The sequence below is a fragment of the Tyto alba genome, unplaced genomic scaffold (assembly GCF_018691265.1).
Source record: "Tyto alba isolate M040663 unplaced genomic scaffold, T.alba_DEE_v4.0 Super-Scaffold_12, whole genome shotgun sequence".
In the NCBI taxonomy this organism is placed as follows: domain Eukaryota; kingdom Metazoa; phylum Chordata; class Aves; order Strigiformes; family Tytonidae; genus Tyto; species Tyto alba.
The window spans coordinates 3208231-3231327 of record NW_024881274.1 but is presented as its reverse complement, the minus strand read 5'-3'; the positions used below and the strand labels follow the sequence as shown (position 1 = coordinate 3231327).

Genomic DNA, 23097 nt, shown 5'->3' with positions numbered 1-23097 from the left:
CATAAATACATGAAATTGCTCCTACTTCACTAATGAACTATTGTGTGTAATAAAATTAATCTCATTCCACCCATGATATATCTGGTTTAATTTTTGAAGCAGGGAAATTTAGACACATGTAATTTGTGGAAGGGGGAGCCAAAATTCAAGAGATTCACTTTAAATCAATCAGGCAGTTGTTTTATTTATATAGCACCCTTCAGAAAAATTATCTGAAAGCACTTTACAATGCAAAAATAACTCAACTTGGCAAACTTCCAGGAGAGTTGCTGCTGTTGACCATGCCTTAAGATACCGTATATATGCCAAATGGGTTTCTTCAACGAACACATTTTTACCCAAATTTGCTTTATATCCCAAAGTTACAATTACAGTCTCTCTAAGCAGGTATTTCTTGCGAGCTCGTTCACACAGCTTGCCTGTTGGCCAAAACCAGCTGTTCTGCGGGTTGGTGACACAGCCTCCTCACACAGCTCTGCATGCTTTCAAGACAATAATATTCACTCCCATGCTCTAGGCAGGGTTCTCAGTTGTTTTATTTCTGCATTTGAGGAAGAGATGGGAGTGGAAAGGAAGCTGCCTAAGTCTTTTTTGCATTCTGCATACTCTGGTGCAACACAGGTCTGTGTGTACTTAACGTGCAAGACAGATGAGCCTCAGAACTGAAGCTCACATGAAGCTTTATGTAAAATACTTGCACAACAGACTCAAAAACAAAGCAGAGCTCCCGGAAACAAAGCAGAGCCTCAGGAAATGCAGCTCTCTACTGACTTGTGCCAGCAAGCCCTGTACATTTTCATTATTTATATAGCGCTTTAGATGAGCAATGTGCACTAGATAAAATGTACTGTACAAATAAGAGTCAGCTCCAAAAATTCAGTCTAACGGCACCAAAGGAGTACACAAATCAATAAAAAACATACACAGGATGATGTATGGCATCTTGAGTTGGAAAGTGGATAGAAATAGGTTCAGTCTTAAGAACCATTTTTAGAAAAAATGGGTCTTGGTGAACTCTGCTTGGACAGCTATTCCAAGCACATGGAAAGGCTTAGAACAAAGGAAAAAGCACAAAGCCAGCAACAGTGAGAAGGGGGGGAGAAAGAGAGAGAGGGAGAGAAGGATCACAAACTGTACAGGACTTGGGAAGCTAAAGAGCTATGAAGTGGGAGAGCACTCAACAATGCCTCAGTGAAGTTGGAATGAATCAAAAATCTGAACATGATGTACAAAGCAACACAAGATATTTTAAACAAAGGACATACCCAAGTAAAGTGAACCCTGGCCTGGATGGTAGATGTTCTGCTTTTAATTTTGAGTTAGAGATACCCAAGAGTGAATCTGGAGTTTAAAGCTGTGCTATAAAATGGGATTTCAAAATAAAAACAGTAGCACGGACATTTTCATTTATGCATCTAGTCATACAGGATTAGTTTCAAACTTTTGTATTTTCCATGTGAATTGTCTCCTCCCTGTGTAGCTTTCTGAAGGAACTGCTGGGATTAAGTTCAAGATAAAGTTCAGCCTCAGCTGTCATAAGCTTCACTACTTACGAACATCTCCCAGGCATTAAAACTAGATGGAGAGGAACATCCTCAACAGGTACAATGCAACAAGTGGATTTATTCTGCAAAACTAGATGCTAAGGGGTTTTTCAAGTATTTTCCCATGTTCTGGATAAAACCTTGTGTGCTACACAGGCAGACTTGATTAACGGAGGCATCCCGTGCAAAAGTGATGAATTTGGTACCTTCACTAACCTGGTGGTACCACTCCCCCAGAGTGAGTGGGATACGTGCACAATTGATGACTGTACCTAAAATCTTCTCCATGGGGATCGATATCTCTACAATAGATTAAGACCTTGACTACAGCATTATCTTTGCTGCCTGAAGATGATAACCTTCTCTTATCTCCACTCTGCATAAAAACCTTTGTTAAATTGTGATCTTCCAACAGCTACTTTCTGTGCTAAGCATGCAGAGCTCCTGGCATTAAGGAAAATACAATCTAGCGTGTACAGAAGGACAAAGGCACACAGCAGAATTAAGGTTGCAGCACATGCTGCGTGTACAGTACTTATGTTTATACAATAAGGTGTGTATTTACAGGTGAAAAGCAGGATCCGTTAAGTACTTTAACTCTCCAGTTTCTTGCCCGTATCACTTGGTGTTAGGTATACAGCAACACTACAGGCTCCGCAATATTTTTCTACTGATTACATACTATGAAACTACGTGCTCTAATGAGGAAAAAAAAGATTGGCAACTGTTGGCATTGACACAAAAGTCGTCACAAGACAGAGCCTGAATGGCAGACAGTAAAGCCAGTGCAGGACCAGGGCCTGAGACCTGCAGCATCCTAAGAGAAGCATCTGTGAGGGGCATCAGCTCCTGTCCTCCGGCTGCCATCGAATTCGAAGTATAACAGCAACAGGGCACTGCTTTTCACAAAAAGCAAGACACCATCAGTAAAATGACCATACCATCTTCCCTCTCTGAAAGATGAAGTCTCTTAAGTTCCTGTTAAGTTTCTCCCAACAAATTTAACATCTAATTTGGGACAGAAAAAAAAAAAAAAAAAAAAGACAGTCTGGAGCCCTTTCTTTTGCCCAGGAAAGTCTGCCAAATCCAATGTTACAACACGTGTCCCATAGAATTACTATTACTGCATCTACTTCTTGGAAACAGAAGTAATGAGGTGCAAAGCTAGAAGAGCTGAGGAAAATGAAGAACCAGTCCTCCTTTGTTCTGCAGGGGGAGTTACTCCTGACATTTTTGTGGGAATGATGCTCAGCAAGTTGGAACGGGAACGTGCCAGATCAGGGGAAGGGAGAACTTGCTCTATGCTCTCACCTTTGAGTTATCAGATTGCCAAAACATGCATCAATTTGTCAGATAGAATTTAAAGCTCATTCAAGCAATTCAGAATTCCCCTTCCTCCTCTCAAGCCAAGAACACGTGAGGAGGTGACACAGCAAAGAACAGTTGGGTACAGAAAAGCCTCTCTGTGCTGAGGACTCCTTTTTTTGAAGCAACAGACTGTGCTCAATGTAAACTGAAGGCTTTTCCTGCACTTTACGGTTTTCCCACTGGTTGGTTTGTTACGCATTTTTTTTTCACATTACCTTTGGTTGGTTTAAGGCAAGCTGTTAAACAGTGCTATCTTCCCTTTCTTTTCTGGGAATACCCTACTTTGGGGAAATTTCAACCAATGACCACTAAAAGAAGGGAAAGCATAGGAATCAAAACTGAGAGGCTCAAACATCTCAGCAGCACTGGTTTTTTTCATGAGTACAGGATAAATAGACTGTTTAGGGTTTTTTCCCAAAGGACACTGTGTGAATATTTACATATATGCACTAGTGTACATATAAGACTCAAGCTTGTAATAGCATCTCTGCTTGTAAAAACATTGCATACAAAATGTTCAGTGAGCTTAAAAACATTTTGGTAAACGCTTTCAGAGGCCTGTAAGCAAGATACAGAAAATGAACTCCTTAGTATCTGTGGGGGTTTTAATGTTTCTGTTTGCCTCTCCTTTATAACCTTTCTGAAAACACTTATGTCAGGCAGCGAGAAAAAAAAAAAATCCGAAAAACATACTGCATTGTAGTCTGCTCCTAATGAAGTTAACGCAGAGTTTTTATTTGACTAAAACTAGAACATGACTGATTCAGTCAATGTCACAAACTGACACAACCACTCAATATCCTGTTTATTGTTTTTAAAGTATATTTTCTCCACTCACTGACTGACGCTCCATTAAAATTCCTGAGGCCATACCAAAAAGAAATTATGTCAAAAGCTGTCCATTAACAAGCAATTAATATACAAGCTTTAAAGTACAAGGTTGCTCATGCCATCCCACAGAAAATATTCTTTGCCTGCTATTTCTCACTGGAGACATTTTCTGACAGAACATTATATCTCTGCCAGGGATTTCAAAAAGTAGACTGTAATTCTCAAGAAGAATAAAGTCTATACTTGTTCACTCTCAAAATACTTGGATTGATTAAACTTTAATCTTAAAGGCTGTTTTCTGGCCCACTTAACAACTGATGTAGTAACAGAAATGACACCATTAGCTGTACAGCATCTGCCAGCAATCAGAACAGGGTAATAAGGCCACTCAAATATACACTGGGAATATGGAATTTGTAACATGAGGACTTGGGGGGGGGGGGGGGGGGGGGAGTTCACTCTGGGCTTACACTATCAACACATATAATGTGGTCTCGCTATACCCACCAGGCAATAAGTCCTGGCTTAGGCAGCAGCATTTCTTTGCATTGATGATTCTCATCATTGGAAACAGTGCAGAGATGAAAATAGCCTTTGAATAAGTTCTACTTCTCATCTGACCTCTATGAGTGCAAGCAAGGGTGTAAGCAGTAGACGTGGTTCTGCATTTCAGTTTCCCAGTCATAATAGCTACTTACAGAGGACTGACCATGGCTATTTTTTCTTTAACCAGAGAACAGACTGAAGGTCTGAACTGGAATCCTCATCTGCTACAGGGCTTACACAAATACAGGCTGCCTGGTGCTTGGGGCTAACCCACAACACACCCATTCTTACAAAGCAGACATTAACCTGCACAGCAAATCCAAGAACAAAAGCTAAAACAGAAAACCCCATCAAAAGGACACAAATGCAACTCCACATTCCTCAGAGGACAAAGGATTGTTGTGGTTTTCAAAGTAAAATATAGCTTATAACAAACATCACCAAATTATGTGTTTTTCCTGGTAAAAAATAGTTTTGGACCAGAGGCAATTACTAGCCCATATCTAGGAGTCCAACAGTGTTGGATCTCCTCCAGCTACATAATTCAGACCTGCCAAGTGGCACTCATTTAAATTGAAGCATGTAAGTTTTGTGGCTTTAATTAGCAAAACCCAAAAGCCTTCATTGCTTCAATCCTGCAATACTAGAGTTGTTATCAAACTTAGTCAAATTACCTTTATCATGTTAAGGGACACTGAGCTGACAAATAAAGTCTGTTTATGAGAACTCCAGTTTTTGTGGTACGCTTCTGCATGCACACCTATCCCACTGTTTATGTCCAGTAGGAAAAGCTGCCAACAGTTACAGAAAGCAGAGATCCTACAGTGCACAAAAAGATTGTCTCACTCCTCTGCCAATCTTGCTTCTGGCAACAACCAGTTAACAGGTTTCCTGAGCTGCTGTTACATTAAGCCCGTTGTATTATTCAGTAGTAACTGATGGACCTATCCTCTATTCATGTGTAGAATCGCTTCTTCAACCTATTTATACTTTCCATCCTGCATGGAACTACTTCCATATTTTAATTACATGGCGTTTCATTAGTTTATTCATCAAAATTAACAAAAACTCTTAGGATAAAATTCAGTGGATCAAACATTGAATCGTTTTAATTACCTGGAGATATAGATGAAATAAATGTATTTCTGCTAATTCTAAACACTATGCCTTGTATCTTAATGAATTATGTTTTAAAAGCAGCTTACTCTTGCTCTTCTTTGCTTTCTTCTTTTCTGAATTTTAAGCTTAGTATGATTTGGTTTTAGTCAGCAGGACCTGATTTTAAAATGTCCTATGATGAAGTGCTGCTGTTCAATTTTGTATTCATCTCCAGTGTTTCTGAACTCCGTCTACTCTCATTTATATTTGCACTTCAGTTTTCACGCAAGAGAATCCAGCTTTAGAACATGATAAACAAGTTGTGATCCTCTAAGAATACATCAATTTCCAGATGGTGGAAAAAAAATGAAACCAGATCTTCATGTGAAGATCTAGCTCTTAAAAGATTCCCCCTTAGGCAGTGTGGAGGCCTGCAAAAAGCATGAACATAAATACCATGATATTCTGGTTTTCCCAAATACCACTGTTTTCAGCTTCATTCAAGTTCCTGCTGTGGCCACACTGTAATTTTGAACAAAATAACAGACTATTCAACTTCAGAAATAATCTGAGCTCAAATGTGACTCTTCAGTGAGTCAGGTGAGGTTTGTTGCTGTAATGGCAGATTTTATACCACTTTGATAATGCTTTACAATCAAAATTTGCAACTGTGTGTTGACTGTTAGTTTAAGACAGCCTTGCAAACAAGGTCATGAATCTCATAACCATTATCCTGATGTGACATTTTAAATATGTCTAATTCCCAAGGGACCGATAAGGCTAAGACCTTCCCATTTTCATAGCCCTGAGCTGGATTTTGCAGTATTTATTCCTAAAAATAAAACTGCAAAAAGAAGAAACCTGGGCTCTGAAAATAATTTGATACTGCTCGCTCAGGGGCATGCTGAAGATATTTTTGCCACACAAGAATTGTAAAAGCATTTTAGGGAAACCAAAGCTTCCTCTTAGGGCATATTCCTGATTACATGCACTGCAGGACAGCAATTTTATAATGGTATCTCTGACTTGTATGTGTTGCACAGTAGAGATTCTCTCTAGGATGCTAAACTATAATGAATCATACACACACACAAAAAAAAAAAAAGGATGTAATGCAGAACACAGACTAACATGTAAATGCAGAGATTCATTGGTAGGATAAAGCAAACTGAAACATCAACCTCAGTCACGTTGCTTATATAAAGAAAAATCAACGTTAAATCATATGGGTAACACCAGTTGGCTTTCATCTGTTAGTTCTTTGCCTTTGTCATTTGCCCAGCACAATTGCTACACTAACAAGATAGCCAGCAATGAAAACTCACTCCTGAAATAAAACAGACAGAAAGGGGAAGGAAAGGTCAAAAACTAAAAGAAAAAAAAGCACCTGAAGATTCAATTAAAAAAAAAAAAAAGCCAAGCAAACTGTTAAATGATCAATTCTACATTCAAACTGGAGTTGAGTCTGTGATCGCCTGAATTGTTACTAAAACAAACTTGATTTCAGTTGAAAAAGAGAGGCCCTTATTCAACTCCATAACATAGTAAGAGGTCGTTGGTGTGCACACTCTGAGCAGATGTTGCTCCCAGATCCCTGCTGCTTGTGCACTGCAGATTACGGGCTAGATTTACAACAGTAGTTGGGGATTTAAGCATATTACTACATGTCACATGGGATCGGCAGGAATGCCAAACAAGGCTACACCTCTTCTTTAGGTTATATTATCATAGCAGTTGGAGATTCTCCTGAGGTTGTGACTTTAACTTCACCAGGGCAGTGAGTGCTTTCGTTTCCTGTACTTCATGAATCCACATGCAGTGCTGGCACCAAAGCCAGAATAATGACTATAGTAAGCGGAACAGCCATGGCTACACTGACACAAGGAAGACATTCCTGTTACTCTGAAACTTGGTACGCCTGGGCACTACTCCATCCCTGTCTAATCAACGTTTTTCAACATTTTAATTTTTTTTTTCCTGTTTGCAATAAGGAAAATTTTTTTTTCCTGTTTGAACGCTAAAAAGATCATTAAAATAAGCCTCATGGGCTGACCTAAACAAACAAGGAAATTCCAAATTAAGAGAGACCACTGAGCTCTGCAAACCTAACCAAGAACAGTGTTAAGAACAGTGGAGGTGAACTAAGGGCATAGTAGAGACTTTAAATATAACTGTTCTTTGCTACTATCTGTTTTGCCCTTTTGTTCTTTTTGTCCCTGTTAGCAGGACAAAAAACACAAGGTGTTAGTATATGCCAGAAGGAGTCACAGAGGAACATCTGTGCCATGACACATAGTGGAGCACTGGAGTACTTACGCTGCTGGGTCACTGTAATTTGAATGTATCCAAATATTAATAAACTTCCTTTCTATACAGCAAAATAAGAAGACACACTGGAGTTTTGGAAGGTGTGTAGTTCCGTGCCCGCTTACAGCTCACAAGCCTGATGCTGATGCTGCACCTAGTATGTTTTCCTCTGAAAGATGAGCAAGACAGAATGCAAACAAAGAAAAGGTATGTCTGGATCACGCCTTGATTTAGGATTAAAAACACAGCAACTCTGTGGTTAGTCTCCTGGAAGCATTCTTTAAAAACAAGAAAAAAAAAATCCCAAACGGGGGCTCTGAAGCAAGAATGGAAACATCAGTGTACCCCATCTGCTCTTGTGCAAATGCACCTAACATCCACGGGGAGATTTCTCACAGAAACATCGTGGGATGCGACCAAGGTCTTGCACCAAACCAGCACCAGTGGCTCCCACACCAGCGACTGGCTTTTCCCTCCACCGGTGCCGCAGGAACCCCCGCGGCCACCCCAGGGCTGCAAGAGGCCCGAACCCCTCGCAGAGGGCTGGGGGGAGGTTGGGCCGTGCTTCCCCCCAGCCCCTAGGTGCTCACCAGGGGCGGGTGAAAGGGCTGGGGACCCCTAAAGACAGACCCAGGCGCCCTTTGGAAGGGGCCAGGGAGAGGCGCGGCCATCGCCTCAGGGGCTGGGGGCACTGGGATCCCCCGGCGGGGCCGCTCCCCGTGACCTGAGGGGAGTGCCAGGCCGCAGCCTCCCCGCCGCTGGAAGCCCGGGGGCGCTGAGGGGGAGCCCCCCCCCTCCGGTGCCGGGTCGCAGCCGAGGCGGCGGAACCCGCCCGCCCTCCGCCGCTCTCCCCTCACGGCGGCGCCGCCCCGGGGAAGGGGGGGGGGGGGGGAACCGGTCGCGCACCGGCGGGCCCGGTTGCCGCGGCAACAGGCAGACGCCATCCCGCGCCCGGGGGACCGCCGCCGGCCCCGCTCATCCCCCCCCCTCCAGGCCCCGCCGCCGCCTCACGGGGAGCCGCCTGCCCGCAGCGCGGAGGCCGCCCCGGCAGCGCTCACTCACCCACGGGCGTGTTTTCCCGCCGGGAAATGGCCTCCACAGCTCGGCCCCCGACCGCCTCCCCGGCCCACAGCCCGGCGGGGGCCGCCGCCTTCCTCCGGGCCGGCTCCAGGTGCTGCCCGACCTTCCCCCTCGCCGAGCTCCACCTGCCTCCCGCTGGCTGCCTCGGGGGGAAGGGACTGCCACATCGCTGGCTGTTGTAACAGATGGCTGTGATTAAACAGTGTGATTAATGTGGAGGAACCTCTGCAGGAACTTGGCAGCAGGACAGGTGATGGTTAGCGTGGCTCCCACTGTATTCCCGCTTACGTAAAAGCCGAGGTGGACAAAAGTTTCTTTGTTCCCCCGTGCATATACTGCAAGACGACACATTTCACTCATAGCCCTCTCATTTAAGGTATGGCTATCACCAGAATTAAGCATTTCAGTCCTTCAGAAAATTTGCGTCAGAGGCACAAATGAGAAAACGAGAGCCAGCAACACAAGTGCTATCCACGGGAGAGAATACCCTGATACTCCCAGCTTGCTATCCGTGTCCCTGCTCCTGAGGGAAAACAAAACTTCCCTACAGTAATCTGCCTGAAGAAAAATAATTGGGTAATCACTTTGACCTTAATCATTTAAAGTGGGAAGATGAGTCAGACATGAAAAAAGATGAGTTGGTCTGCCATTTCTTATGCTGCATCGGCCTACCCTGGGCCGCTCCTTTCCTTTTTAGCCAATCTCTGATAGTTTAAAAGGCAATAGTCCTAAGAACAAGTGTAGCCAATCATGTACCGAAGGGTGAGGGCCAGGGTCAATCTTGCTCCATTCCATGGTTGAACAGATGATCCCCCGAAACATGAGATTTGAATTGTGTTGATATAAAGCTGCAAGTGTTACAGGCCTATTGATTGCAGCTGCCGGCAATTTCGTTGTCCCTACGACATCCATGAATTAAAGGGATGAACAGGAAAACTTAACAGATTCACATGATCTAAGATCAGAAAGGATTATGAAAACGGTTCAGCTCAATCGATCTCTCTACATGCACAGACCCTGAAATTTATCGCAGAAGCTGGGTGAAATTGTATCTTTTAAGTATGTAACTAGCTCTGAATATTTCAGGTAATGGTGAGTTCATCACCTGATAAGCTGTCCCACTGCTCTATTAACCTCATCACTAGGTAATATCCTCATCACTAGGTAATTGTGTGATTGTGGTTGTTTTAAAACTCGTCTGCCAACTTTGCAGGTGGTAAATCTTGTTCTGCTTTTGTCAGTATTGTTGCAAAGCCATTCACCTATCAGGTGCTCGTTAAAGGTGTGTGTAGATATACACAGTGATCAAGTCACCTCTTAACCTTCTTTTCAATTAAGGCGAATAAGTTGAGCTCTTTAAACCTTACATCATTAATGCTTGTTTTCTAGGATCTGGATAATTTTTTGTGGCCCTTCTCTGAACTCTCTTTAGCATTTCCACATCCCTCTTTGAGAAAAGGGATGAAAATCAGATACAACATCCCCTTGGCTGTCTCTCCAATTCATTACAGAAGCAAAAGAGAGATTAATTTTGGGGTATCCACAGACCATCCTAAGCTTCCCCTTTCCCCCTTCCCCCCCCCCCTTTTTAAGGCAGCAGTACATTATAGAGAGGATTTTAATACTGTTCAGTACAGCATTTTAATTCAATTTGACATGCAGTAGGCATAGCAGAAACTCTTTCTTTAGTAGTTTATAAACATTTGAGGGAGAAATAATGACCAATATGATCTGTGTTCTCATCTGTTGTGTTTTCTGGTGTTCTGTGAGTAGTTTTGTTCATACAAGTATGTACAACACTGACTTGCATATCAGATTTCAGTCTTTGCACTTCTAGGAGATAATACAATGAATAAACAAGGAAAAAATATGGAGACAAGGTGTTACTTAGGTCCACGGGCAACCAACACACCTAGCTCTCATTTCTGTCTTACTGATGGAAACACATTCATACACAGTACTACAAGCATGGTATTTTCTCTATAATTATGATATTAAAATAGAGATTTGTATATATTTTTATGATGATAGATTATTAAATCCTAAATACAGACCTTAATCCCACAAAGCACTTGGTTTTAATTCATGAACAAGAAGACTAGAATTAAGCTATGCTTTAATGTGTTTTGCAGGATGTGAGCTAAGCATGGACAGTTCTTGAATTCCAGATAGTCTTTAGCATCAGCTTCAAAGAAAGAAAAAATGGAAAACATTTATGTTTTCCAAGATGTATTCCCCATTCACTATTACCACACAGAGACTAGCTTCAGCAGACTTTCAGTGATGCAACAAGACTGAATTTGGCCCTTGGGGAATAACTTTAGCAGGTTGACTTAGGCCATCTGATATGGAAAATATTCTCAAGCATTGGCATGTCACAGTTCTTAAAATATTAAGTCACTGAAAATGCCTACGTAAACAGAGTGTCTTCAGGAGAGAATCATAGCTTCTGGCTTCAGAGTCTCTTGCCCTTTCTTCTAAAATAATCATTGAGCCTCCAACTGCCTCTTTTCCCCTCCCTTTTCGTTCTTCACCTCTTCCCTTCCCTTATTCCTTGCAAATGAGGCCTACCTTCAGAGAACCTGTTTTACAAGGGGTGATACCATCGGACACCAGTAGCTGTTCTGAGTACAACTCTGCATTTTTCATTCAGACATCAAGCTGATGAACTGCAGAAATAGCGTTAGTTTTTTCATCACAGGTACTAAATGGCATACATTTACAATTGGCCAGTATGATTTTCATTTTATGGAAACAAGCCCTTCCTTTCTAACTTTAGAGTTTTGCATGTAAATATTAATCCTGCAGAAAACACCAGGTCTTTATTCTGTTATTAAAGGTGTACGACATGATCAGAATCAGTGGAATTTTGTCCACGCTATCTTCCCAATGTGTTATAACAGGTAAAGCATAAGGTCATTCTTTACATTTCTCTTAATACTTGTTTTCATTTCCTGAGGTTGCCAACAAGCACTCAATTTATGCTGTAGAGAGAGGGGTATTTTGTTTGTCTGCTACTGCTTAGCTGACATATTTTCGATATTATATCTGTCTTTTACATGGGTGACATTGATTGAGAACTGCAAAAGTATGAAAATGCATTATGAACTTTTTATGACAAATTTTGAGAGCAAACTTGCATAGATTGTGGTGTTCGAGAGAGTTTTACAGACTGCATGTGATTACTGCATATAATGAAAGAGACAATGATACTAGGTATACATCATGTCTTTCACAGAGCAGGAGTTGCAAGTGTGCAGTTAATGATCCGGTGTCAACGGGTTTTGAAATTGTATTTTGCCCTTTGAAAATAAATAGCTTTATTTTCTATAGCAATGTCTCTCTAATAATCTTTTGAGTTATTGTCAATATAATATTTTTTATTGTCAATATTGTCAATATAGTATTTTCAGATATCCTAATATCCAAGTTGACTATCAATCTCTCTCTTGTTTGCACAAGCTATAACAAGGTTCATTTCTCTCTTTTGTTTTACAGATGCTAGATAGTTTAGGCAGCAAGAGAAGTAGTCCAAGATGGTTGCTAACTAACAGTTTGTTATCAGCTTTTTTGATTCCTTTGATCATTTTTGATATCAATTTTTGAAATACATTCTCAGAATATATATTTTGTATCTGAGAAACTTTGATTTTGACATTGCCTTAGATATCTTTGTTTCTTTCAGAAAAATGTTGTCATGGTACTGTCTTAAAGACTGCATTGTGCTCAATAGTTTATGAGGTTTGCTCTTAGCACTTCTGATTTATCTCCCTAGTTTCTCTGTGAATACAGCTCACATTATCTCCTCTGGTGCGTGGAACACATCTATTTTTACGGGCCGGTTGGAATATTCTCTCCAGAAATTTGCATACTGCTCCTTGGATCACACTGCCGTACCTTTCTCTCACATTACCTGTCCTTTGTTTCCAATTTAGTTGAATACAGTTGATTAAGTGTCTGGATACATTCAGAAGGTAAGATGGTAGTGGGTAGCAAATCTTCAGGCGTGCAGAGAGTTTCTAAGCATACAGATACGGATTCTCTATTTAAAAAGCATCTCCAAATAGAGGGGAAGGTAGAGTTGCACTAAGGTGACCAGATTTTTCAATTAGAAAGGTAGTGCTTTGGTATTAGCAACTTTAAAAACCCAAAAGTAAATCAGGTGTATTAACCAATCCTGTGATTTGTACAGATGAAATCATGATATGAAGCCACAAAGCTGCCAAATGATTTCTGTATGGTTCAAACAACCACAGGGAAAATGTCTGGTAGGTACCCTTTCTCTCCTCTTCCACACTGTTTCTATGTGCAGGAACGTGGTTTTGTTCTGCATATATTGAGTCATCCAGTTATTGTACTTACCTTGTAATGTCATTCTCAGACATGTTAAGACAAGATGCAGCCTTCAATAATAGTTGGCACAGAACATATACTCCTTTTATGATTAGAATTAAACCAAACTACAGAAATCATTGTGTTGACATAACAATGTATTTTGTTAAAACAATCTTTATATCCAGTCTAGAATGACAAATACCAGGACATGTTTATCATTCTGAGGAGAAACAGAGTGAAAATGAGTCAAGATGAAAAAGAGGATTATCCCATAAAGCTGTAACACTGTAGTCTAAGCAAGCTTACCAGAAGGAAGCTCAGTCCATCCTCAAGTGGTCTTTATGGCTCTGTACTCCTAGCTTACTCCCTGTGTTATTGTGGTGAGGCTGAAGACATCTGCTAGCATACTAATCCTAGGATGTTTCAATTTATTGTTTTGATGAAGACTTGATGAATCATCAGGGTCTAGAGACTGCTCAGAAAAGAACACTAATTCTGTCCTTAGTATATTTTGGATCCTGACAATAACTTGTGTTACTGAAGTTTCCTCTGATCAGACTCCTAGTTTCCTGTCTGTGAAACTTATGCTCTGTTAGACCTTGAAGCCACCAATTTCCTGCTAATGAATAGATCGATCTTATTTAAAATCGTGGGCAAGTTTGCAACTACAAGGTTTAGAATTAGTAAGACAAAGCTTTAATTCGCCACCAATGGCAAGACAGCCGTCCCACTGAATAGAATCAATTCTAAGAAAACAAATATACTTACCTTGTGTACAGACTTTGATCAAATGGTGTGAGATCTGAGGTGCAGGAGGGACAGAAGTTTGTCAGCAGTGCTGGGTATGCGGGGGAAATGCCATACAAGACGCATTCAGAGTCTCAGGTAGGCCAGAAAGCAATTGAGAAAACCACTGCAGCATATGTTAAAAGTTATTACCACTTGGTTATATTAAGTCTGAAAGTAGTTCTTTTAAGATGGCTGTTTCTAAATTACATAACTTTTATTTCATTATTTTATAGCATTTGTAAAAAGCAACAAAAAGTCATACAGTGACCTTTCCATCAGCGTCTTTGTTCTGTACAGAACTGCATTTATTTTATGCAGGGCTTAATAATATTTCAATCCTTTAATATATGTATTTCAAATGGAATCTTAAAGTCATATCTGCTTACTGCATTATCACAAGCAGAATTCCTGCTCCTAGCCTTAAAATATTATTTACAATTCAGTAATACTTATAAGCCTTTATAAGGATTAGGCCCCAGTAGCCCACTTGCTGTTTAAATACAGTAAAAGACTGTGACTACTCCTAATTGCTTACTAAGCAGCGATAGCTATTCAAGAGAGCATCTGGAGCCTCTTCTGCTTCATGCATCATCAAAATAATTCTCAGCTAAATTCTGAATGCTAGTCTTTATTACTTGTAATTATGTAAGAGGCAGAGAGATCACATTATGAATTTTAGAGCCAAGATGAAATTTGTAAAGATGGCAGTTAAATCATCTGTTGATTTGCAGATTGGGCCAGTTTCATATGGAGTCACTAAAAGTAAATTTAGACCTCTGCAGAGCAGTTTATACAGTCCATCCACTGACTTGTTACATTTTAATAGATTTTTAAACTAACTGAAACGGGAAAACTAAAGCAGTAAAAGAAACATCCAGAAAGAATGCTAGAATATGATATTGCTATACTGAAATAAGTGTATCTATTTGCAGGTGCTATCTTATTGTCAAAAATTTAAAAGCCTAAAGGGGAGGAGGGAAAATTGAGCAGAGTAGGGGCTTTTGTTAGGAATAGCACACTATACAGTCTGTCTCCAGTACCTAAATGAAGATAGTTTCTTTGGCAGGCGAGTCTACTCACTTAAACAGGTGCAAACTATAATATTTATGGGCAAGACTGTGAAACTATTGCGCATATTTTTGAGAAGGTATACAGAACTACCAACTTCATTATAGTTGTTCACTCTCTTCAAACAACTGCTGATCTGTAAGGGACTTGCAACCTCGGTCCAACAGCACAGTTTCTGGCATAAAGAGTTTTTTAAGGAAATAAAGGTTGCAGGAATTAGAATTTTTTTTAAGACTTTGGATCAAATTTAACTGTTTCCATTAACTTCAGAAAAAAATTGCTTCTGACCAAGCTAGACTACTAACTAAATGCTACAAGGGCAAACTTTGTATGAGACATTCAAATAAAGACCCGGTGAGAAAGATGTAGTTTCTTTTATTCACTTATTTTGGGGGTAGTTCTATGACTCCCAGCCAAGATCCAGAGCCTAGACAAACTATGCATCATATGAATATATGTCCATAAGACCCAAATGATGAGAATTTGCTTCTTTTCTAAGTTAAGCAGCATTTTACCTTCCTGATTTTTAGTGGAAATGATGTTTTTTAACTTCTGCAGTAGTTTTTCTAGTAATTACACACTAAAGCTTAACTCTGGCTTCACAGCCACAGTAATGCAGAAGGTATATATTTGTATACTGTGCAAATTTTGTGTGCTCAGAATGAAACAGTGATTTTTTTCTGGCACTGAATTTCCAGTCGTGTTACCTGGGCTGGGCAAGTAGCTCTTGGGGGCGGTTTAACAGGCCAGAAGCAGCTGCTGTCTTTTCACCTATTACAGTTGGCAGGACAGTGCTTCAGATTCTGGCACATAATAGTTCAGCTTTATAGGTCATGCTGACAGCAAGCATTTTGCCTTGCTGCTACATGCTCTGCCACTGCTCCATTTTCCCCCTTTATCCCTCTGTGCTAAGTATCTGTGGAGGATAGAGGCTGCTATGTGACTTTCATATTAGCCAGAGATTCCTTTTTTCTTGGGAGAATGCTGAAGCAGGTGAGTTTAATGGCTCTGGTCATTCCTCTTGTTCAAACTAATGATGGCAGCATTAAAATAGGAAAACCAAACAGCAAATAGCTGTGCAGCCAGACTGATCAAGACCACTGTGCAGTTGCACAGCAAGACCACTTGCATTGATGGCAGCACTGCAATGTTTTAGCATGAGAATAATTGGAAAACAAATAAAAGCAATTTTTATTGTCCAAGATGAGTTTTCCTCACAAGTAAGGTAAGAAGAACAGAAAATGCCATGATAAGCATTAGCTCCTTCATCTGACAGATTTTTAACTCTGAGGTTAGCAGTGGGCATCCTTAAATACCATACTCCAATAAGCTCCAATAAACCATTGCAGTGTTTGTTATTTATATTTACCAAGAGTATTGCATTACCAGGTCAGATAATTATTCTCATCAGTGGTGACCTTAGTAATTCAGTGGATTGACTCTTTTATCACGTGATGTACCTCATAAAAAATACGGATTATGAACACTCAGACATGAGATCATATCATCCAGGTGCACAACCCAGAAAAATCTATCTTATTCCAGCCAAATAATATGTTTTGTTCCTTAGGCATGTCTGAGATGACAGAAGCAGTACAGAGAGCAGGCTAAAAAGAAAGAAAAACATCACAAAAGGGAAAAACAGAATGGGGAAACCTGAAGTTTTATCTTTGCTACAGGCAGTTATGACACACTGTGGCCATCAAACATACCAGTCATCAGAGAGGTAACTAGACTGGGGTCATACAGAACTGGCAGTGTGAAAAATTCCATTTTAGAGGACTTACCTTAAAAATCCAAAAGGAAAACAAAAAAGCAATGAGAACTAATTTGAGGAAAATTAACTCAGATAACAAATATATTTTTCAGATGTGCCCTCACCCACTGCATCTTTCTGTTTCTCAAGCATGGGTCAGATTTGTGCTCATGACAAAGCTGTATGGTGCTTCCACAGCAGAATGAGGAAAATATAAAGCTCACCTAAACCCTTTCTTGCTGAGTAAGGCAAAAAGCCATCATATGTTATATGTTAGAAAAGTATTTACGTCATGGCTGGATTAACATCAGTAAATCCAAGGGATCACAATAATGCAACAGTGATGCAGAGCTGCCTATATTATCTTTCTGTTATCCACTCTACATTTGTTCACTATACTCTGGACCAGAACTGCAGTTCATAATATCTGCATTATGGGATGAGGTCTCCCTGGTCATCAAAAGAAGCTTGATTATGTTTTTTGCTTGAACTTGTTCTTAGTGTAAGAACCTGATATCCCGTATTCTACTGTTTGTGAGGTATTAGTAATGTTTCAGTCATCCATAGCCACCAGCTGTCATAACACTAACACAAACTTAATTATTTTGAGTGTTCTACCCTATACAATTGTTCATCTGATATACACAAGATGGGGCAAGGATGAATTGACATAACCCCCACACACTATAACCACATAAGGATTGGTTCATCTGTAAAACTAGATTAAAAAAAAAAAAAATCCCAAAGTTTTTCCACAGAATAGTGCATATCAGAAACTTTTCTTGGTTTTTACAGATGGAAAAGACAAATTATTGTATCATATTGAGTTATGTTAATACTTGCCTTTCTTTAAGGGAAAAGCAAGCTTTTTGTTTGGTCTTGAGTTTCACTGGAAACAAGTCAGGATGGAGGAGGCTACCACAACTAACATTTTTCCATGATACAGGTTTTGTGCAAACCTTACCAACCACCAGTTTACTATGTTTCACAGGCTAGAAATTACAGAAAAATTAGATTTCTTAGATATTCAGAATAAACCAGGGAAATCCTCTGGTTTTCTCTTATAGAAAAATCTAGGGAAATCTTCTATCAGTGCTAGAAATTACATGTATGAGCCCAATGAGTAGAAGTTAATCCTGTCTCAAAGACAGCTGTAAACAAGATGAGTGGCAAAGTAAATTGCTTCCCACTCAGCCAGAATTTCCACTTGTTTCATCCACCTGTACGATGATCAGCTACAGTACACCATGGCCGATCATCGTTTCTCATGAGACACCCACTTTCCCAAGAACATCGAATGAACAGAGAGTCTGCTGCTTCAATCATCATGATATTTCCCAAATAACTTTTAATCTGCTGAGATCAGGATATCTGTGCTTATTGTTGTTCATAGTCTGTTTTCCATTTGCTGTCATCACCATAAGGAGATTCTCAGAGTTAAAATGCATTAAACATGAAAACTTAGTGCTGCATCTCTCATCAGAGTATGATATTTCTCAAAACACACATGACTTATAGCAAAGGTTAATCTGTTTTCCAAAACATTATTTGGTAGTTTCATTGAACTCTTGTTCTAATCCAAAGTACCCTTGAAAGTTATGTGATAGACTTAAGACATTAGAAAAATGGTCAAAGTATATTAACACAAGTAGTTCTTTGGGAAATCACTGATTTATCTATTGATTTACCAGCTAACAATCCAGAGACTAAAAGCCAAGAAGGGTTACATCTTCCAGTAAAGTTCTCAGGAGAGCTAAACAATACCGGCTGTGCCGAGCTGCATCAGAACACTCAGATTTCTTACTGGTGCCTAAACCCTCTCAAGAGCTGCAAATATTACATATTCCCCTAGCCTACATGTCTGGGTAATGGAGTTTCAGGGAGGAAATTTCACTGAGGCAGAAAAAGGGGGAGGAAACCTTGGTTCCAGTCTGCTGAAACTTAGATCCCTGCACTACTCTGGGAGATTACAATTGTATTAACTTCCTCCTTACCAGTATTTGCTTACGCTCCATGCAAAGGGAACACTGGAGGCAGGAAAACTCAAGAACCCCCCTCTAGAGAGAGCAACTTAGTGGCTAGAGCGTTCACATGAAGGAGACTCAAACCCAGTTCTCCTACATCCTGAGTAAGCAGTCTGTGTACAAAGTTACTCAGTAAAAAGATGAGTTGGGATGTTGCTTCTGTGCCTTCCTGTGTTATGGGAGAGAGTGTGGACACAATTCCCAGAGAGGGCTGAAGGGTGTGAGTCACCGTGTTTCAGATGTGGAAAAACTGTGTCTTCTACAATGTGAAATTAAGTCTATAAGAGTAAACATTCTCTTATGTGGTTGAGTCTATTCTCAAATCAGGTCATTACATTTAGGTCAGAGTCATTTCCCTAACGTGCATACTATTGGCAAATGCAGATGATATTACTTTGACTTGGCTGGATTCAGGCTTCCCTATTCTACGAAGCAAATCAATCCTACTTGAACTTGGCAAACATTAAAACATGCAATGGGTGAATGTTTTGGCTGGGTGTGTATGCCTCTCCCATACACTTTCTCTTTTAAGTGACATTGCTTTTGTAACAGTTGTATTCAGTTTTTGATGCATATTTCTGATAGCAATTTGAATACAATGCTCAATTACCAACCTTACTTCTATTTTGGTTGCTATACTGCCATCATCAGTGTATTAGGTGAACAAAATAATGCACAATTATGATTTCTGATTAATCTATTTTTTCAATCATATTGCCACTGACAAAATTGCATACCAAAGTGTTTTGATTTTCCCTCCTTTTTTTTTGCCCCCACCCAAAACCTATCGTGATATGGATTCACAGTAGAGAAGACCAAATCAAAGAAGAGCATCCAAGTGTTAGTAAGGAGGTCAGAAAAGGGTGTGTAGGTGGCCCTACTTTCCTGGGAGTTCATCGTACCATCTTAGACAAGTCTCTGGGTAACTGGATTACATCTTCACCAGGCAGTAATGCAGCCTGATAGAAGTAGAGTTACTGAGTTAGAGCCAAGGACATGACATCCACACTATATGCATTTTAAGAGGTTTTACTTCTGCCTATTTCTCAGCTGATCATGTGAATGAATGCTAATGACCAGCTGGAGCCTGTCTTCCAGTTAAGTTTCATCTGAAAGGAATTTTAGTATATGCTCTCTCAGACTGTTCCACAGTAAGTGGAGCCTATAGAGTTGTTTCAAAAGTACAAGGCCCAAATGTAAACAAAATGCTACTGCAGATGCACCCTCTGCCCTCTTAATGACTCCTGCAAGTTGCACTTGATAAGGCATGCTTTCTTAGGGTGTTTATGTTTTTTGGTTTTTGTTTGTTTGGTTTTTTTTTTTTTTTGCCTTCGAGTGGCAATCAATCAATTACAAAAGTGAACCTGAGACAACTAGTTACCTAGAGGATTTTTTTCTTGGTACTAGTTGGTCCCTCAGTTGTGTTTAAATTCATTTGGGTAGTTCCCAGGTAAAGTGGTGGTGCTGGTATTCATTCAGGTGCAGGACAGACTAAGGGCATCTGTCTAGCACAGAATAGCATATTGAGGAAAATTTCATTCACAATGCAAATTCTTTGCTAAATACCAATCCTCTGTTCGAATAGCTTGACTGGAAATAGTTTTTCAGCCCTGTGTACATTGCAGGCAAGGATGGGATACACAGCAATTTTGTTGTTGTGTCTACATACTGAAAATCAATAGATTATTGATATTTAATGCAGCAATTTCAAAGATTATAATACTACAATTTATAATAAAATGTAAAGTCCATAATGAGATCACAAATCTCTCTAAATCCTATTTTGCATTCATGACGATAGATTCTCAAATGAAAAGTAAAGAAATATTTGCATATGCTCTTTTTGGTGGAGTTACGTGGAGTAAGCTGTCCGAGGCAGCATTCTAGTGTAACTGAACTTGGTTCTAGGGAAGCAAGCAAGCAAAGTCCCCTTGGTGGAGTATCTGCTAGTTCAAGCCTTTTTTTCCCAAAAGACTATCAAGACACAACATTCTGTTTGCTCAGTATTTCACAGGAAAGGGTGGTGAACTGAGCAAATTCACAGCTGTTTTATGATTAGAACAGAATGAAAGACAGTGGTCCAGAGTGATCTGATGACTGGTGGGTTTCACAAGAGTCTTACCAGATAACCCCTAAAATATGTGGATGTTTTACTTCAGTATGCCAGAGGACTGTTGTGCCAACAAATATATTTGGCTTGTACATATTTCATGTGTTGTGCTACATGACGATTCTTTACATCATGCAGCTTTTCATGAAACAAAGTTTACCCTCCAGATATTTCTATTTATCTGACTTTGAAACTATTTGGTAAGGATTCAGGTTCTTTATATTGTTTAATACTTATTTCCAGAAGAAACATTTCTGTTTATTAAATAAGCTTTCTTCTACTTATTGAGCTAATTCAGTAGCCTCACAATGAATTGAGCTATCTATTGGTTTATCATTCCTTTATCAAAGCTTCAGTGTTTTTAATTTCCAATGTGTAATATTTATCCAGGTGCTTGTTCTGCTGTTTCAAAAGTGAAATGAGAATGTTTTATGCATTGCTAATTGAATTAAAGTCTATAGTTTCTACTGAATTGAATGAAAGTCTATACCTTTAAACCACAGGACAGATTAATTCAGTCTTTCACTTGTCCTGATGTTTGCTTCCTTTTCTCCCTGATAGAGGTAACGTGCTTCCGTTAGACCAGGTATTCCATCCATCTGCCTAGTTATCTATCTTTCCCTCCACAATATTGCTACGTATTTTGCACAGTAACTTCCCCCCCCCCCCCCCCCCCCCCCCCCCGTGAAAAGAGTAGTTTTTTATTTCAGAATAAACGATAATGGCGATTATTTGTGAATTATTTGTGAACAACAGCTCCCTCTAGTTTTTGCTTTGCTCTGTTGCCAACAGGGAATTGAAACTAAAATAAATCTCCCCCTAACACAAAGATTGATCTTGGTGTCTCACTATTACATTCTGACATACAGTTTTTATAATTTTTATCCCAAATTGAAAGCCAAATGGAATTAAAACAGTGGAACTAAGTATGCAAAAACAGACTGTGAGATTAGAAGATTATGCACTCTTTATGGTCTCAGCATAAACAAACAGCAGAAGTATCTGGGTAAAAAGAAAGGAAATTACAGTGCCCCTGAGAAAACAATCTAAATCATTTTAGAGCTGAATAATGTGGTTCTTATTTTCTAATCTGAGGATACAGAACACAATTATTTGCCTTTACTGGCTAAAGCTTATACTCCAAGCTAGCAACTGAGCATATGTAGCTCTTAGAAATTTTTCATCCCTACTCTGCTCCTCATTTGTATCATACACTACAATAAATTATGCTGCAGTTCACTGACCGTTCAAAATTACAGCTGTATTGTCCAAAGCTTTGAAATAGCATCAAACACTTTGGGAGACCTCTAGCCCCGCAGTAGCAAGCAACAGCGAACATCTAGACTTTTCTGAGATGTTTAAATAGAAGAGTGAAGCTATGGTAGGGCATACTAAAGACTTACTTTGATACTAACACGTTTAAAACAGGATTTAATCCTATGCTTAGCATTCCAGTTTGTGGAGAACCTACATAAAGAGAAGCTATCTGTTCTTAGCTATTTTGTTTGTCAGAGAGCAAGCTCTGTGGTTGAAAGCTTAAGTTACAAAAATAAAATGTGAAGAAAATGTGCAAAGTTTTTATGATAAGCAGTTAATCATTGAACAAGTTGTTAACATTGTGATAAACACTCCATCCTTCAGAATATTTAAATAAGATATGGCTATCTTTCTAAATTACAATATTTAGACCACAAAAAATGCACATAAAACCAAACAAAATACTCTCCAACCAAACCAACACCACACAGCACAAATAATCAAAAAACAAAGTTAGAAAGCAATGGCTTTATGAGCTCAATGTCAGAAATACCACTTACTTCAGAAAGGTGATTTTGTATTTAGGTTCTACTGGTGCTATGGAGCATTATCTTTCAGCAAGTCCCTTCCACCTTCTGCCTCAGCGCTTTGAGCTCTGTAGATGATCTGTGGGATATAAGACTGGATGGTTATCTCCTCCACTGCTGTGCTACCTGCCAGCAAATAGTGACTGGTGAATAGAATAATATCCTATCCTTCTTAGAAAAAAAATGAAATCATATTCCAAGAATGAAGTGAAAAATATAAATTTACCTGACTATTTTTAAGAAGACTAGCCTTACCTACCTACTATCAATGATAAAGAAATATGGAAAAATCTGTGAAATTAAAAAAGCACATAAAATTTATCTCCTAGGTTCTAATCTCATAAAAATAATGACATGCTAATTCTTTTCACTGCAGTATTTTTTACTTTAAATTTCT

General features: G+C 39.6%; 1 protein-coding gene across 3 annotated transcripts in view; it reads right to left on the bottom strand.

Annotated features, from left to right (window-relative positions):
• The window catches only part of TANC2 (tetratricopeptide repeat, ankyrin repeat and coiled-coil containing 2), a 281670-nt gene extending 272776 nt beyond the window's left edge, over positions 1-8894 (bottom strand). For all 3 annotated transcript variants that reach the window (XM_032996633.2, XM_032996632.2, XM_032996634.2), the window contains exon 1: positions 8757-8894. The gene's annotated coding sequence lies outside the window, so the exon portion shown is untranslated. The remainder of the gene's footprint in view (positions 1-8756) is intronic.
• Between the last annotated feature and the right edge of the window lie 14203 nt (positions 8895-23097).